At 39.6% G+C, this 19,461-nt stretch overlaps 1 protein-coding gene across 2 annotated transcripts in view; it reads left to right on the forward strand.

The window, feature by feature from the left end:
- The window catches only part of MAML2 (mastermind like transcriptional coactivator 2), a 362,285-nt gene that overhangs the window by 315,615 nt on the left and 27,209 nt on the right, over positions 1 to 19,461 (forward strand). The window lies entirely within an intron of this gene.

Genomic DNA, 19,461 nt, shown 5'->3' on the forward strand with positions numbered 1-19,461 from the left:
TTGTGCTGTGAACAGCTTGTAAGCAAAAACCTACCAGGTGGAAACCTGGCAGTGAATGGCCATCCCTTATGTTTCCAGGGCCTCTCATAAGAACTCAGGGAATCTGTCTGCATTTCCCTGCTGGCCCCAAAGATCCCCCTCCCACAGATGGGACACCCCCTGTAGCAGTGTGGTTCTGCCTCGCTCTAGAACGTGATCCCCCATTCCACAACAGTCCTCTAACTAGCTGGGTGGTCCAGGCCACGTTCTGGGGAGCCTTGCCAACTGCTGATGCCTGGCTACCAGGCAGCCAGCAAAGCTTCCACATGTGCGGGAGCTGTGCTGGAAAGGTGAGGAGACGAGACTGGGCGCAGCAAGTGGGTGCATTGGGAATTCATACAAGAGGAAGGAGGTACTCCAGAGGCCTCAAAGCTACCCAGCAACAAAACATGAAAACAGTGACTCCATCCTATGGCAACAGTGCCATCTGTAGCTTGTACATCTGTCCAGGTCAACTGCAGGTCAGAAGAAGCAATGTGGTTGAACTTCCCAGGTAGATGAGGGTCAGGGCTTTCAATCAGTGGCATAAATAGCTCAGTGTCCTGCCCGGGAAAGTTTACTCTGGTCTGCCCTCTGCAGAGATGCTTCATCTTATTCTGTCCGGTTCTCTAGGACTTCATGGTCCTAAACTCTTCCTCACTGAATCTTGTTTCAGCTCTACACACCCCCACCCCCAGGGAGCCCCTGCATTCCTTGCCTTCTTTGGACCTAGTATCTTTAGTATCCCTCTCCTACAGTGTGACAATCGCCTGGTTCTATTCAAATATAAAGATGCCACCATCACTTATTTTTAAGGTTCAGCCTGATGCCTCCTGGACTAGACCATCTGCCTGTCTGTTCCATCCTCACTGCCGTAATACCACCTAACGTGAATAAACTTCTTTATAGTAGGCTGAGTCACGTGATCCTTACAAGACCCTGTCAGCCTCACTATGGGCTGCATTAGGGATGTGTTATTAGCTTCATTTTACACCTGAGCAAATAGGCTCAGAGAGGTTAATTCATCTGTGTGAGGTCACAGAGCCAGTAAATGGCACAGCTGGCCCTCAAAGTTTTCTACTTTAAGTTTTCTACTTTAAGTTTTCTACTTTAAGTTTTCTACTTTAAGTCTAGTGTCCTTTCTTTTACAGACAGACAGGGACAGTGAGAGTGGACTAAATCCAACGACTGTCACATATGCTCATGGGGCCAAGTGACCCTTTTCAAATCAGCTCCCCAACATCCTTCCCTACCCACCCCCCCACCAGGCGGAAGACTAATCCTTCTAAAAGCCCTCTGCTCTCCGTTTGCCACCTTAATCCCCAAGATCCCATCTGTTATGTCTCTGGACACAAATACACATGGCCCATTTAACTGCCGTGATTCAGGGCAGAATGAGAAAGGTAGGAAACTGGGACAGAATTCCCTGATTATAACAGGGCAGGCACTGGGATTTGGGGACAGATTCAGGACAGGGACCAGCAATGGAGATCACTGTGGCAGACAGAACACAGCAACAGATAACTGGTGGGAATACAGTTATTTGAATTAAGAGCAAAATGAAATTCAACACAGTGTCTTCAGAGTGCCCTGACCCGTGGCTGGATCATATGGATAAAGAAACAGGAGGAGTGGTAGAAATCCAGGCAAACAGACAAACGTGAGCTGGAGCAGATGATTAGGAGCACAGACATAAGGCCCAGGATGGCAAAAGCAAGACAGTGCCTCCCACCCTAGAGAGTCTGGGCTACAGAGACCAGAACTTAGTTACAGACACATGACAGGAGTCCTCCAAACAGAACAAGCTTCAAGGTGAATTTGGTCTCAGGAACAAAGGCAAAGCCTTATTTTCAGAACCAGAGACTTGGTCAGGACCACACCTAAAACCCAGCTTTAATTATTTCTTTAAATATCTCCTGCTTTAACCATGAACTCTTTTTTTTTTTTAATTAATTAATTTATTTATTTATTTTTGGCTGTGTTGGGTCTTCGTTTCTGTGCGAGGGCTTTCTCCAGTTGCGGCAAGCGGGGGCCACTCTTCATCGCGGTGCGCGGGCCTCTCACTGTCGCGGCCTCTCTTGTTGAGGAGCACAGGCTCCAGACGCGCAGGCTCAGTAGTTGTGGCTCACGGGCCTAGTCGCTCCGCGGCATGTGGGATCTTCCCAGACCAGGGCTCGAACCCGTGTCCCCTGCATTGGCAGGCAGACTCTCAACCACTGCGCCACCAGGTAAGCCCAAAACCCAGCTTTAAAGGGAAGAGGGATGCTGGGCCTGGGAACAGGCAGGACCTAGCATCCCTCAGTCTGGGACATTACCCTCATAACCTATATTAATCAGAATAGACAGGTTATGATGCAAATAATATCAAAATCTCACTGGCTTCAACATAAGTTTTATTTCCTACACTGTATGTCCACAATGGGGACAGGGGCGTCTGTGCGTCATAGCCATTTCGGGACTGAGCATGATGGAACAGCCATCGCTCCAAGCACAACCATTTGCCGAACCAGAGAGAAAAGAAAGAGTCCTCAAGGGTCTCACATTAGCAAATAAATCCTTAACCAGAGAATGACACACATCACTTTAGCTCATGACTCATGGCCAAAGCTAATCACATGTCCCCAGTCACCCATAAGGAAGCCAGGAAGTACAATCCTGCCACCGACCCAGTAGTCAGAGAGCTGCAAACATTCAGGAAGCAGCCTACAACGAGGCCTCGATGTATTGGACTCATGATGGATTCTTATCTTCAACCTTAGTTGGGAAAATAAGGCGTCAGTTACAGAAATCTCGAAAACGTGGACTTTTCCATTCATTTAACAAATATGTGTGAAGCCATGTTGGTGGTGGTAGAGACAGTGGTGATCAGATACATTTTTTTCCCTCAAAGAGCTCCTAGTCTAATGGGGAAGAGAACAAAACCGCATAGTAAGAATAGTAAGACAAGAGCTTCACTAAGGAGAAGCCCCGGATTCTGTGGAAGCCCATAGGAGAGGTGACTGATCTAGGCGCTGTGTGGGGAGATGAGTGTAAGGCAGGCTTCCACGTTTACATATAACTCTGCTCATTCACACACACACACACACACCCCACGAGAGACAATGAGAGTAAATCAAAAATTCCCAGCACCAGAGTCTATCCCCTGTATCCCTCTGTCCATGAGGCATGTTTGTTCCTACCCTATGGAGAACAAACTTCCTAGAGGAGAGCTTCTGTTTTTCCCACCAAAGTCTAGCTCTAGAATTCCTGTGACTTGAAGGTAATTCAATCTGAAAAGGAGTAACAGCCATTCACGCCCTCATTCTGACAAAAATTTCCTCCCTTAAACTCTGCCACTGAGACCTAAAATTCCGATTTCATTTGCTTATCTGGTTAATGCCTAAAATAAACCTGTGGAGGGCTTCCCTGGTGGCGCAGTGGTTGAGAATCTGCCTGCCAATGCAGGGAACACGGGTTTGAGCCCTGGTCTGGGAGGATCCCACATACCGCGGAGCAACTGGGCCCGTGAGCCACAATTACTGAGCCTGCGCGTCTGGAGCCTGTGCTCTGCAACAAGAGAGGCCGCGACAGTGAGAGGCCCACAGACCGCGATGAAGAGTGGCCCCCGCTTGCCGCAACTAGAGAAAGCCCTCGCACAGTAACGAAGACCCAACACAGCCATAAATAAATAAATAAATACTTTAAAAAAAAAAGTCTATTAATTAAAAAAAAAAAACAAACCTGTGGAACTCCAAACATTAAGTGAAAGCGGGCATGCAATAAAACCCCACCACACCTGTTCACAGTAGTTCATTCCTGTAGCTTTAGGCACATGGCACACCCAAGGTGTGGTCTGTGGACCAGCACCATCAGAATCACATGGGAGCTTGCTGTAAATGCAGAAACTCGGTACTCCAGCACCTGCCAAGACCTACTGAATAAGACTTTGCATTTTCACAAGATCCCAAAGTGATTCATAGGCACATTAAAGTCTGAAGTGTACTGACCTTGTTGAGAACAAGAGGAACTGACCATGAGATATAGACAATTTTTTAAATAGATTTATTTATTTAATTTATTTATTTTTGGCTGCGTTGGGTCTTCGTTGCTGCGTGCAGGCTTTCTCTAGTTGCGGCAAGCGGGGGCTACTCTTCGTTGCGGTGCACGGGCTTCTCATTGCGGTGGCTTCTCTTGCTGTGAAGCACGGGCTCTAGGCGGGTGGGCTTCAGTAGTTGTGGCGCGTGGGCTTCAGTAGTTGTGGCTCGCGGGCTCTAGAGCGCAGGCTCAGTAGTTGTGGCGCATGGGCTTAGTTGCTCCGCGGCATGTGGGATCTTCCCGGACCAGGGCTCGAACCTGTGTCCCCTTCATTGGCAGGCAGATTCTTAACCACTACGCCACCAGGGAAGTCCCTAGACAATTTTTTTACTTGAAGTATAGTGATTTACAATGTTGTGTTAGTTTCAGGTGTACCACAAAGTGATTCAGTTTTATATATACATAATTTTTTTTCAGATTCTTTTCCATTATAGGGTATTACAAGACATTGAGTACAGTTCCCTGTGCTATACCATAGTTCCTTGTAGTTTACCTATTTTATATATAGTAGTGTGTATATGTTAATCCCAAATTCCTAATTTATCCCTCCCCCCCTTTTCCCCTTTGGTAACCATGAGTTTGTTTTCTATGTCTGTGGGCCTATTTATGGTTTGTAAATAAGTTCATCCGAGATAGATAATTTTGATATCAAAAGGGGATTTCATAAATCTGAGGCATGCGGTCCTAATGGGAAGGCAAGTATGGATTAGACTTCAGAAGCAAGCAGCGGGTACAGAATCCTGTGCAGAAGGGCAGTGCTTAAGAAAAATGAGAATGTGATGAAAGAGGGGGAAAGAATTAGATAGCAGGGAAAGGGAGCTTGAAGGCACCTTTTGCCTTTTATACTCTTTTGCCTGGAGATGGTCTTGGGAATTATGCAGGTCTTGGTTGGGGTTTAGAAGTGAGGCAAGGGGGCCTCCCTCCCTGGTGGTGCAGTGGTTAAGAATCCGCCTGCCAATGCAGGGGACACGGGTTTGAGCCCTAGTCCGGGAAGATCCCACATACTGCGGAGCAACTAAGCCCGTGCACCACAACTACTGAGCCCACATGCCACAACTATTGAAGCCCACGTGCCTGGAGCCCGTGCTCTGCAACAAGAGAAGCCACTGCAATGAGAAGCCCACGCACCCCAACTAAGAGTAGCCTCCGCTCACGGCAACTAGAGAAAGCCCCCGTGCAGCAACGAAGACCCAACACAGCCATAAATAAATAAATAAATAAATGTATTAAAAAAGAAAAAATAGAAGAAGTGAGGCAGGGACTCAGGAGGCCCCTTCCCAGTTGCTCTTCCTTTTCCCCTGCTAAATCTGCATGTGCAAAACTGTTCTATCTACATGCACTACCCTTTGCTGACTTGCACCTCCAACACTGGCCATGTAGAGTGTGGATCCATTGATCGAAAGCTCTCCATAGCCTTATTAAATGGCACTTAACAAGTGAATAGCAGAAACTCCAGAACCAGGAGACTCAGAGGAACAACCAAAGTTTGCACTTTTAAGTCATGAATATGGTGGGAAATTTATAAACTAGCAGCTGGATTTTTTTATTTGAACAAAAGTTTCACCCAAAATGGACTACCATGTACAATCAGATCCTTCCAATATTAAGATCTTCTGAATCTGACCTGTTCCCCCAGCTGTGCTGTTTCCAGTAGCTTCTCAATCCACTGTTCACTGCCAGGTGTCTGGTTCTACATCTACATTATTATTACTGTTGTTGTTGCCGCTGTTGTTATTAGCCTTTCACTGCTGATGTAGCTGTAATGGGCAATTTACATGTACTTTTAGGGAATTCCCTGGCGTTCCAGCGGTTAGGACTCCACGCTTCCACTGCAGGGGGCATGGGTTCAATCCCTGGTCAGGGAACTAAGATCCCACAAGCCGTGCAGTGCGGCCAAAATAAATAAATAAGTAAATGGATTTTTATAGGACTCAGAAAGTTGAGTTACCTTAGCCCAAATAAAATTTGATATGCCAGGAGTTACATCTGAACTGAGTGAATGGCTAATTCTTTCCATAACATTTTCCCATAATGTGTACTTTATTCAAAAACTTGTCTGTGATTTTTGGAGCACATTCAGCAAGCATTTCCACCCAGAAGACCTCAAGTTGAAGCTAATAGCTTCCTGTTACAAAGGTATCAGAGACTATAGATATTATATTCAAAATGATTGCTATGATCAGGTTAACTAAAAACTATCCTTGGCATTATTATAACTTCACTAGTAATACTTATCAATAGTATTATTTGCTATATAAGCAAAACCAGTATACAAAACTGCATATATTTTGAAACAGATGAAATAGGGTAAGAGTTTACATTACTAAGGCATTTGCCATTTTCCCCTTAAATTATTTTCATAAACATATAAACCTAAACAAAGAAAACCCTCCACATTCCTTTCTGCTACCTCTCTATTTTTCTCCCCTCCCCTTTTCATCAATACTCCTTGAAAAATTTCTTCAAAAACCCTGACTCTCACGTCTCTTCTCATTCTATCTTGAACCCATTTTAGTGAGGTTCTTGTCTCTAGATTTCCAATGAAATAGCTCTTGTCAAAGCCATCGGTGATATCCAGTTGTCCATTTCAGTGGTCAGTTCTCAACTCTCATCTTGTATGATTTATCAGCAACATTGAATCCATTGATCACTCTCTTCTCCTTGACACACTTTCTTCACTTGGCTTTCAGGACATCACTCTTTCATGGTTCTCAGTCCCTTCTGCTGGTTTCTTCTTCATCTACCAGACTTCTAAGCATGGGGTGCCCAGAAGTTAGTCTTTGGACCTCTTCTTTTCTTCATCTGCACTCACTCCCTAGGTGATAACATCCAAATTCATGGCTTTAAATATCTTCTCTATGCTGACAACTCCCCAGTTTATACTTTCAGCCTGGATCTCTCACCTGAACACCAGACTCATATATCAAGTTGCCTACCTACACCTGGGTATCTCAGCCTTGACATATTCCAAGTTAAATTCTTTATTCCCCCCGCCTCACTCCCCTCAAGTCCAAAAACAAAGCAAAACTGTTTATCTCACAGTCTTCCCCATCTTAGAAAATGATTACTCAGGCCAAAAATCTTTTAGTTGCCCTGGACACCTTCCTTTCTCTCTCACTCCACATCTAGTCTACGGGTTAACTTTATTGGTTCTGCCTCTGAGTCTTTCTGGAATCTGGCCACTTCCCACTGGCACCACTCTGGCCCAAACCATTCTTTCTCCCCTAAATTATTCCTTATAGCCTTCCTTATAGGTTTTCCTTTCCCATACAAGCTATTCACATAGCTGACAGAGTGATCTTTCAAACATAAATCAGATCCTGGCACTCCTCCACTCGAAATCCTCCAATGTCTTTCCATATCACTCAAAGTAAAAGTTAAAATTCTAACAATTGTGTACAAGGCCCTATGGTATTACCCTGCCCCCTCCACCACTACCACCCTCTTCCCTCTTTTTCTACTAGCCGTACTTCAGGCTCACTAAACATGCTCCCACCTCAAGACTTAAGGAATTTCAGGAACTCCTCCAGCTATCCTTTCACTTCCTTCAGGTAAAATGTCATCTTAACTCTGAAGTCTTCTCTGATCACCCTACCACCTCCAACCCACACCTCCAACACACCCTATGCCCCAGTCCCGCTTTCTCTTCCTTTATAGCTCTTATCATCATGTGATATATTATATGATCACTTGTTCATTATCTGTCTTCCTACACTAAAATATCTGCTTCATGAGGGCCACGACTCTGTTTCATGTACCGCTGCAACCCCAGGACATGGCATAGTAGGAACACTTTGGTTTTTGAATGGAAGGAAGAAAGTAGGGAGGGAAGGGAAATACATTCTCATAATCTTAAAGTGTGGGTCAGTTTTTAAGATTTCATTTACGTGCAATTTTTTGGAAATCAGGGCTTCCATAAGCCAAGATACACCTGTCCATTCAAACTGGATTTGAATTCACCCTTTACTAACTGAGGGATATTGGACAATTTAGTTAACTTCTCTAAAAGCCTCATTTTCCTAATATATGAAATGGGGGTAATAGTAAAAGACTCCAAAGACTGTCATGAAGATTAGAAAGGGTAATGTCTTTAAATTGTTTAGGAATATGCCTCGTTAGCAAGCCCTCAATACATGTTGATGGTTGTTATTATTATTACTGGTTACTCTTCGTGTCTTTCAACTTAATAAACTATTTTTTAAATTACCACAACTTAGTATTATTTTCAGAAATTATAAATTGAATATAATTCTCATATATCACAAGAAAGGACAACTGGAAACATTTGACTGGTTCCCCACCCCACCTTTTTTTAACTATTTAAACAAAATTTTTCTGTAGAATTTTGATTCTGTTCTTCCTGTTCTCTTTCCTAATCTGAAAGCGTTCTAAAGCAGAAGTTTAGTTTTTTCTTCTTTTTCAGGATACTGACAGTGTGTAGTGTATCAGCTCTTTTCTTTATGTTCCTAAAGCCCATAATTCCATGCAAATGCAACTTAGAAGTACATTCTGGGTCTTTGTATCTAAATGGACAAAAGAAGCCCACTATTTATTTCCAAAAGCCTTTGTAAGATATTACCACAGTTAGAGTACATCCCCACAATTAATGTTCTTCCTAGAATCTGAATAGGAATCTGAATAGGAATCTGATGGGGTGGAACACGCTCTCTTCAAACTTGGGGAGGGGGAGATTCTAAACAGGAGGAGTAAGGTGTGAGAGGGCATGTTGGAGGGGCACCAGGTCTATTAAGGGTCCTGACTCTGGTGCAGATGGTAATTTGATAAACTGATCACCACGAGCTTCCAGCCACTGGGAGGAGTAGGAGGGTCAGAATGACTCTTCAATCTCTAGTTTTCATCTTCTAGTCCTTCCCCCCTCCTTCACTTTCTTGCCCTCTGTTCCCTCCCAACATGAACCACCCCACCACCACCACCAGATACAAGTAGGCAGTGTCTGTTCTCATGACTAGTCAGAGAACAGTTCCAGACTCAGATAATAAGTTGATCTACAACATTTCATTGCATGAAACTATCTAAGTCTATCTACATAGGCACAGAGATCCAACCAAAGTACTGATAAGAACTGATCGCTGAGGCCAGTTTGAGTAAAGATTAAGTTCTGAGCAAAAGGACTTCAGAATCAGCCTGATGATGAACTTAAAGGCAGCCCCAAATGCCATTTTTATGTGTATTTCCCAGGGACTTAACCTCCTTCATTTTGGCTCTGGAAGCCACAAATACATGGTCTCTGATGTACACCTCTCTTAAAATTATATTCTTTCTTTTAAACTGTAATGACACGAGAAGTTAAATAACAATTATAATAGTCACCAGGGCTTCCCTGGTGGCGCAGTGGTTGGGAGTCTGCCTGCTCAATGCAGGGGACATGGGTTCGAGCCCTGGTCTGGGAGGATCCCACATGCCGCGGAGCAACTAGGCCCGTGAGCCACAATTACTGAGTCTGCGCGTCTGGAGCCTGTGCCCCGCAACAAGAGAGGCCGCGACAGTGAGAGGCCCGTGCACCGCGATGAGGAGTGGCCCCCACTTGCCGCAACTGGAGAAAGCCCTGGCACAGAAACGAAGACCTAACACAGCCATAAATAAATAAATAAATAAATAAATAAATAAATAAAATTTAAAAAATAATAATAGTCACCAATATTAACTGAGCCATGTTGATATGAAACACTTTTGATGCATTATCTCCTGCAATCCCTACAGTCATGACCTCCATTTCACTAATGAGAAAAACAGAGATCAGAAGATGTGAGTAACTTGCCCAAGATTTAAACCCAGGTCTGTCTAAGTGCAAAGTCCACATTCTTAAAAAACTATGCCATAATGCCTGCAGAAAATTAACTTTGGCTTATGTCTTCCCTGTGGTATAAAGAATCTTCTACACATTCTGACATACATGAATCATAGTTAATAGACCTCCATGAATTGCCATATACCTCCATGAATTGCCTTTTTTTGCCTTCTTAACACTTTCATTTTATTATTCTTTGCTCTTCTGCATTTATTGGATTGGATTGGCTCAATGGAAAAACCGGTCTGCAGCTTCATGCTTTTATTTTAGCCAACTGGAGTAGTGTTTACAAAATGATTTTTACATATATTATCTCATATGCTACCCTGGGTCCTGTTGCACTATACCACATTGGCGTATATTTTCATATTATGTGCCAACAGTATATACTTACCACTGCTTTATAACAAAGACTCTGGCTGAGTTAGATTTGTATTATTTCTTATACTGGTATTAGAGCAGGGCTCTGGAGTCAGGCTGCCTGAGTTAAAACTTTGGCTCCATCACTTACTATCTAGATGAATTATTTAACATCTCTAAATGTCAGTTCTCTCATCTGTAAAATGGGGATACTAATAGCACCTATCACAGAAGGTTGTTACAGTTATGAAACATGATAGTATGTAAAGCGGCCAGCATGGTGACTGACCCACTGTTAGTTCCCAATACATGAAATCTATATCGTTATCTATGGATAATGACTCAAATAAACATGTATTGGAATTTCTTTGAGATTTTCATACCCATGATATATAAATTGCTCTAGAGTTCCATGCCATCTACACACAGTTTGAGAGTCCCTTAACTTGTAATTGATTTAGGTCTTTGCCCTAAGACTGACATAAGCCCCCAAATGTTACAAGCTTAGCCTCAGATTGGAAAAAGATTGAAGATAAGCAGACCAGTTAAGCCAAATATTGTGTTTTAAAAGTAATTTGTGTGTGGTAAGTTCAGTTTACCGTGACTACAGAGAAACATAGAACTAGTTAGAGTAGATTACCACAAGTTGAATTGAGTTGAAATAATCAGATTGGTTGGTTTTTGTAAGAATATAGTCTAAGACCATCTCAAACCCTGAAAACTTTCCTCCTATAGTTCATCATTGCTTTCCTTCACAGTTCAGAGTTCACTGTTGTTAGTTTTAAGTGTTGATCCCAGGAGGCTCCAGTTAAAAGATGTTCATTTTCTGAATGGGGTTTCCTAACAGGCTGCTTTGATTTAACATGAGTCAACGACCATTATGTCATCCCTGTCACATACATTTGGGTGAAGAGCTTAATTACCAATAATAAGGTGGTCTTTTTGTTTGTAGAATGTCATTGTCATTCTCCTTTCCGTAGTGAATATACCTCAGCTTAAAGAAATTATGGCTGTATACTAAAACGCTGAGTATACCAGGAGAATTGTGTATTGTATATTTTGTGATTGGATTTCATACTTTAGTTTTTATATGGTAGATACACTAGTTAAAATCTTCTACTTGAACTACTGGAGTCCTGCTATTACTTAATTCTGACCTGTTGGAAAAGAGGAGTTAATAAGTACAAAGAATCCTCAGGGTTACTTCATTTTGATTTTTGTTAGATGTGATGTTTGTTATTGGAAAAACAATACATTTGTAGTTATAACTGACTTACCTTGGTAACTTGTTGTTGTTATTTGCATTAACTAACCCTTGTCCTTCCCCTCCTAGAAATTGTCTCATAGCCACTCTTCCCTCTTCACCCGACCTCCTAGTTCATAGGTAGCATGGTTACCATTAGTGATATTTACATGCTGAAAGAGAAAAAAATAGAACCTCCAAGTCAATCTATTAAGATGAATGCATATACCACTGCATGACCAGCTAAGATCAATAAATAGTACCTAGTCAAGTAATTAAAAAACACAACAAAGAAGAGCCTTGAATAAAATGATAACAATGTTAGTTAACATTACAACTCTGTTGCTTTGTGAAACAGAATTATTTGAAGGAGGATTTCTGAAAATATTTTTATTGTTTATCAAAACATGATGCTTTGTCGACACAGAAGCTATTTTTATGTAGAAACAGTAGTGAAGTTATCTTACGTTCACTACGCAACTAAATTATATCAACTTACCATCGTGTTGCTTAAGGAAACAAACCGATTTCAAAGGTTTATTCCAGAAAACAGTGTTTAATCAATTTCTTATACCGTCTTTGAACATAATCTAGTAAGCAGATGTGGAGTTAACGGCTTATTATGTTCTCACTCCCTATATCCATTCAGAGTCTGCCAGGCTCAGAATAAAAGTCAAGACATGTGCACATAGAAACTCTGTAGATGTTTGGAGCATTTGAAATTAAAATAGTGAGAAGGCTGCCTGGGCGTCCCTTCAGACATGGCACAGTGGAGCACAGAGACAGGAAATATGCCAGACTGCCTCTGCGGGAGGCTGCTGAGAACACGTGCAGCAAGGAACAAGGAACTGCTTAATGATTAATCACTGTCAACCTTTGTTCTCGTTAAAGACTTGATTGTTGGACAAGGCTTGTAATGAGGGACTGTTTTGGTGTCTGTTGCTATGAGATTGTGTTCACTGATCCTCAGTGGATATAAGCCACTGTTCCCTTTTTGCCCAAGTAGAACAAACTTGAATGAAAATGCTCTAACAGTGCCTGCTAGTGGTGCTGTAAGAAGAGGCTCTGGACATTCTGTTTACCAAATGTTACTCCAGCCCCAAAATAGAGGACAGATATCCAGGAGTTTGTCTCAGCTGAATTATAGCATGTGAGATTTTAGCAAACAAACAAAAAAAAAAAAAACCAGAGAACTTGGATAATAAAAAAAGTAGATAGAAGTAGATTTTAAGGAAGTAATGATATAAAGACTCTCCCCCAACCACACACAGGCACATCTTTTCGGCAGACACAGATATTCAGAAATGAAAATTTAAACTTGTGTTACCCTTTCTCTTGCCTTCAGTAAATAAAATACTGAGGTGTGTCTTGCAAACCAAATGCTTAACCACCAAATCGTGTGAAAGGCTGAAGTGTGTATTGGCATTTTCCTAAAGGCTAAGGAAAAAATTGCACTTATTCTGTCATTGACTAGTTCGCTTATGGACTTTTGCATAACCATTTTTAAATCTTTATTTCACTGCTATAAAAGATCAATGGAATATTTTACAGGAGGAAAAAACGCTATTTTTAAATGTAAAAAATTATTCTTCTGGGTTGATGTGACTTTAAAAGACTCTAAAACTATAAAAAACATCATTGCATCATTATCATGAAGTTACTTTATAAATATATACTTATGTGAAAGTACTAAAAGATATAGAATAACTAACACTGTGGGTGATATTCTCAGATTATGACTACTGCCCCCTAGCCAAAACAACTTCTCTTTGACAAATAAAGCCTGCTATAGTTTTTTGAGTCTGCATGAAGCAACTTTTCTTCTGGTTTATATCATATGTAACTATTTAGTTCAAAACATTATGTGTCCCTATTCCTCTCTCCTTTTTATTCTCTATTCCCCTTAACTCATCCACAGTGTAATCAGGGGAGTTGAGTAGGGACTGTTTGGACCTCCAGCAATCTAAAATACGGCCTCTGTTGGCATCCTATGTCCCTACCTAATCTACAGGTAACTATGAATGTTCCATTGACATCAGAAACGATCCTGTAGAACCCAGGGACCTGCCTCTTCCAGAGTGTCCCCTGCACATAAAGGTAGGAAGGGACCTAGGAAAGGCCAGTTGATCAGTTCCTGCATCTCCCCGTTGATTTGCTCTAAGTCCTCCCAGACAGGAAAACCAGTTTTTCATTTAAATCTCTAAATAGAAATCCAGTTTGCTTGGGAAAATAGTCACAATATATATAACCTGTAAACACTTCAATCTTCATAGTCTTGCCTCTATGTTTATATATGTATCCACATGTAATTAAAGATATAGAATGTAAATTTTCTCTGACCACAGCATTTATGTGTTGACGTTACAATGGGGAAATATCCTAAATTGAGACAGAAATCAGGAGGTTTACAATGATAATGATAATTATAGTTGGTTTGGTTATTTAAGACATATTACAATTTGCAGTAAGTGGATTATCCCCAAAGCTACAAATTGTTCCTGATTCCGTTGATGGAACTGAAACCCACTGAGGAATATCTTTCAATAAGACATGCTTTATAAATCTTGGTAGGCCTGATTGTTTTTTCATCCTTGACCAGAGATATAAACACTAAGGAATACTTGACTATTTTGTAAGGTAGATCCTTGAACAGATGTCCTTGGGCAATATATCTAGTAGCTAGCCTAAAATCCTGGGGGAAATATATATATATATCAAAATAAATCACTCTCTATACAACATTGTGAATTATTATTTGCATTTAAATAGAAACACTACTGCCTTCCTTTACTGTAATAGATGCTTACAGGTAAATTACCATACTTTTCATGGCTTCCCTAAGAACTGAAGGAACCATATATCAATGCCCATGTTGTTTTCTTCTACCCTCTGAAGACCAGTGTAGTAAAGTACACAAGTTAGTTCCACTGTCGTTAAATTTGACTAAAAGTTATTCAGCACATACCAATAGCCTCTCTTTAATGTCTTATAAATAATAAATACAATTAAGTTACTAAAATAAACTGTATTATCCAGATTTATTGCTTTTCCTCTAAAAACAGCGACCATCCCACTTTCTTTTATGACCAAGGATCAGGTAAAATCCAAAGATTAGCGCCTTCCTGGTATGGAAACTTATAGCAGAGTATATGAATGAATGTCATTACCTGGGAGAAAACCATGAACCCAGCTGCCAAAAAAATGATTAAGGTAAAGAAAATTTATGAGAAAAATATTCAGATGTTTGAAAGGCCAAGAAAAAGTTGCAGCATTGGGGTATAGAAGGACTGCGGTACAATAGAATGATCATCTTTAACATTAAGTGATAGGTATTTATTTTAAAGGAACTGAATTTTCCTTTCTTTCATATGATCTAGATAGCTACATTAACATTACATCTAAACATTACATCTAACAGTGTTATTTTGGGGAATTCCCTGGTCCAGTGATTAGGACTGTAGCTTTCATTGTGGCGGCCTGGGTTTGACCCCTGGTCGGGGAACTAAGGTCCCACAGGCCATGTGGTGTGGCCAAAATAATAATGATAATAATAACAACAGTGTTATTTTGTTTCTAAAGAACTCAAAATACTTTAAGCTTAATAAACTCTCAAAATACTATTAATTTAACTACCTTTCTAAAATGGAATACTAATGCTTGCCCAATATCTAAAAAAAAGCAACTTTTAAAAATGATGCTAGAATCTCAGGGTGTCAGTACAGCTGTGTCTACAAGGAGAAAACTAAAGTCAAGACCTGGCAAGGACTAGATAAATATGATGAACTTCAACTAAAAATCTATCAGGCAAATTAAGTCCTTGGATAAGATAATTAAGCTGGGTCCTACTAATACCAAAACAACTGGTTGAATCAGTTAGTTTAGTTAAATAACTTTTGCAAGCCAATTGTTTGGCAATACATAGGCCAAAAAAAAAAAAAAATAGTTGACTGATTTTAAGTTTCCATGATATTCAATGTTGTGGCATTTCACATACTTGGCCCAAGTTCTGTTAAGTTTATGGACAAGATAGAAATTTTTAAAATTATTTTTGTGTTTATTTTTCTTATGTGGATGGCTAGATAACAATATTTTCAAATTATAAAGGGTATCCAATTGGCTCAAATTTAGTCACAGTTTGATTTAAATATTCAGAAATGCTCAGATATAGACTAAATGAACTGTTACTTGGATCCAGCCAGCAGCTGAAGAGCTGCTGCAGTCCCAGATGTACGTCCTTTTAAAAAGTACCACATGGATCTGGAAAATGCAAAACAATGTAAACATTGGAAACTGTACAATATATCAGTCTGCCTTCCTGCATTCTCTTCTGATCAGCAGTTAGGAACATAAGCCACAAATGTTTACCCAGTTGAAAAATCACTGGACAGTTATGTTCAAATCAAGGATCTGTTTCCAGTTACAAGTCACAGAATCCAATACAATCAACCTACCCAGATTGCTGAGAAAAAAAAGGTTAAAAGTTCATATAACTCTGTACGTGCTAAATTTAAGTTCAAGGTTTTAATCATGAAAAGATTTTATAGTATCTGGAACTGACAAATATTCTTGGGCAAAGCATTTTATATGATATTTGATACTGATATTTGTCTTTCACTGAAATTTTTGATATCCATGTTACTTTCTAATAACAGCTAAATAATTGCAAATCATGTTATAAATTAAGTTTATCCGATTTTCAAGTAATTATTTACTATTTATTTAACAACAAACATATACAATATATATACAATATATATATACAAATATATCTTTGTTATGTCAGGCTTATGTGTGCTGGTGGGAATGCACAAATGAATAAAACAGTCCATTTTCTTAAAATAATAATAGTGTAGTAAGAGAAAAGATACATGTAAATAAATAATTTATATATTCTATAAAATAAACACAAAATATATTTGGGACTTAAGCAACACCAGTCACCAATGTTGAACAGGTACCAAACTAGACCTACATTTTTCTGAATTCTCTATTCAAACGAATTAATATGAAGAGTCAGCTTGTGAACCCAAAGTTGTACTAGAAATCCTTGTAGTTGAAAAAATGTCCTAAAAAGTGGTTGACATCTAAAAATAATTTAGACTCTCTACTCCACCTTGTAATTCCAAACAACAGGAACAGAGAAGCTAAAATACTGTTTATGTGTGTTAGACATCCCTTATGTTGTTACTCAACATAATTAATAGAAATTTTAGGTACATCTTTCTAGATTCATAGCCATTAAGTAACAGCAGATCTGGTAATAGTTGTACAGCTGATTTGACTAATGTAGACAGACAAGATAATCAGACCAAAGAAAGTTGACCTTCCTCATTCTTCCATAGTAGACTTTTCATTTAAGTTTATCATTTTTCTAAAACATTATTTTGGTACTCTGCAGATCAGAATGTGTTTGTATAGTTTGCATAAATAAGATTTGGTAAATAACCTGATTTTCTGGGAATTGATCCAAGTGAAACCTCTAATCTTTTGAAGTTCATCCCATACTGATTATTAGGGAGAACTCAGCTTTTTTGAAGTCCCACTGAAGTATTTAGTGGCTTGTTTTGCTAATCCAAGGGAGACTTCAGGACTACATTTAACAGAGAACAGATGGCTCCTTTTTAAATGTCTTTTGTGGTCATTATAATAATACATTCAAAAATAGCTTATCATGTCACATTAGAGTAGATGGACACATTAGAGGACCTTGACCATAGTCACTATACTGTATCAGTGGATTTAAATTTCTATGTCTGTTAGATAACCTGCAATAACCAAGATATTCTCTCTGTTCTCATAAGAGGAGATAATGTCGGAATTTGTAGGCTACTGTGTAGGTCAGTACATTTTGTATATTTTAGTGCAGAATGGATATTCAAAGCACAAAAATTACCTCTAGCAAAATATTTTGTAGATATATTTTGCAGAATCAGTGAAAAATACAGACCCTTCTACAGAATCAGTTCAGTTAAGACAGATATTATTAGCAATGCTATATAGTTCTATATTGTGCCTTCCACACGGAAGTATATGAACAGGTCCAGAATTCGGTTTAATACATTTTTCAACATTTCCATCCCCAAGCTCGATTCAATCAGTTCAGAAGAAGATAACCAGTTTGATCCCCCACTCCCCACCTGGATCAATCTAGTATTTGTTCATTATATGCAAAACCACTGCATGTCGTATTGTTAGGTTGCATTTGAGACTCAATGGAAAAAATAAATCAAATTATTTCGTCATGGTGATATCTATGGTCACCTTGATTCTATATAAATGGAATTTCAACTATTCTAGCACTAGAATGGAACTTAGAGATTTTAACCTAACTCCCTTATCTTAAAGTTGGAGAAAATAAAGCCTAGAGAGCTTAGAAGAGAAGACTACGAAATTAACAAGGTTCACAGGTCACAGGAAACAGATTGCTATAAGAATCAATGAAAGAATGTCGGAGTGTGTAAGTATTGGGTGGGCCAAAATGTTCATTCGTTTTTTTCCGTACGATGGCTCTGGTAGCACTTAGTTGTCTTTAACTTCATTCGAAACAATTTTGTTAGATTGTATGTGACAGCTGCCATATCAGCGTGCATTTTAAAAAACTTATCAAAATTGGTGAATTTTTGTGTAGCCATTTTAATATTGAAGATGGAAGAAAAAAAGCAACATTTTCAGTATATTATGCTTTATTATTTCAAGAAAGGTAAAAACGCAACTGAAATGCACAAGATTTGTGCAGTGTGTGGAGAAGGTGCTGTGACTGATCGAACGTGTCAAAAGTGGTTTGCAAAGTTTTGTGCTGGAGATTTCTCTCTGGACGATGCTCCACAGTCGGGTAGACCAGTTGAAGTTGATAGTAATGAAATGGAAATAATAATTGAGAACAATCAATGTTATACCACGCAGGAGATAGCTGACATACTCAAAATATCCAAATCAAGCATCGAAAATCATTTGCACCAGCTTGGTTATGTTCATCACTTTGATGTTTGGGTTCCACATAAGTTAAGTGAGAAAACCTTCTTGACCGTATTTCCGCATGCAATTCTCTACTTAAATGTAATGAAAGCATTCCGTTTTTAAAACAAATTGTGACGAGCAATGAAAAGTTGATACTGTATGATAATGTGGGACGGAAGAGATCATGGGGCAAGTGAAATGAACCACCACCAACCACACCAAAGGCCAGTCTTCATCCAAAGAAGGTGAAGTTGTGTATACAGTGGGATTGGAAGGGAGTCCTCTATTATGAGCAACTTCCGGAAAACCAAACCATTAATTCCAACAAGTACTGCTCCCAATTAGACCAACTGAAAGCAGCACTCGACGAAAAGCATCCAGAATTAGTCAATAGAAAACACATAATTTTCCATCAGGATAACGCAAGACTGCATGTTTCTTCGGTGACCAGGCAAAAAATGTCACAACTTGGCTTGGAAGTTCTGATTCATCTGCCGTATTCACCAGACACTGCACCTTCGGATTTCCATTTATTTTGGTCTTTACAAAATTCTCGTAATTGAAAAAATTTCAATTCCCTGGAAGACTGTAAAAGGCACCTGGAACAGTTCTTTGCTCAAAAGATAAAAAGTTTTTGGAAGATGGAATTATGAAGTTGCCTGAAAAATGGCAGAAGGTAGGGGAACAAAAGGGTGAATACATTGTTCGATAACATTCTTGGTGAAAATGAAAAAGGTGTCTTTTATTTTTACTCAAAAAACCGAAGGCACTTTTTAGCCCACCCAATAAGAAGAAGTCAAAAATTGTAAAAGAAAATAATAATGTAAAATAGGTGCTAACTTTTCTTGTATACCTGCTCTGAGCCAGAAACTGTGCAACATATTTTACCTACATGATCTTATTTAAGCCAACACAGCAATCGTATGATGAAGGCATTGTTATTTACCCCTTAATAGTTAAGAAACTGAGACATAGAGACTTTTATAACTTGCCCAAGAAC

The sequence above is a fragment of the Balaenoptera musculus genome, chromosome 8 (genome assembly GCF_009873245.2).
Source record: "Balaenoptera musculus isolate JJ_BM4_2016_0621 chromosome 8, mBalMus1.pri.v3, whole genome shotgun sequence".
In the NCBI taxonomy this organism is placed as follows: domain Eukaryota; kingdom Metazoa; phylum Chordata; class Mammalia; order Artiodactyla; family Balaenopteridae; genus Balaenoptera; species Balaenoptera musculus.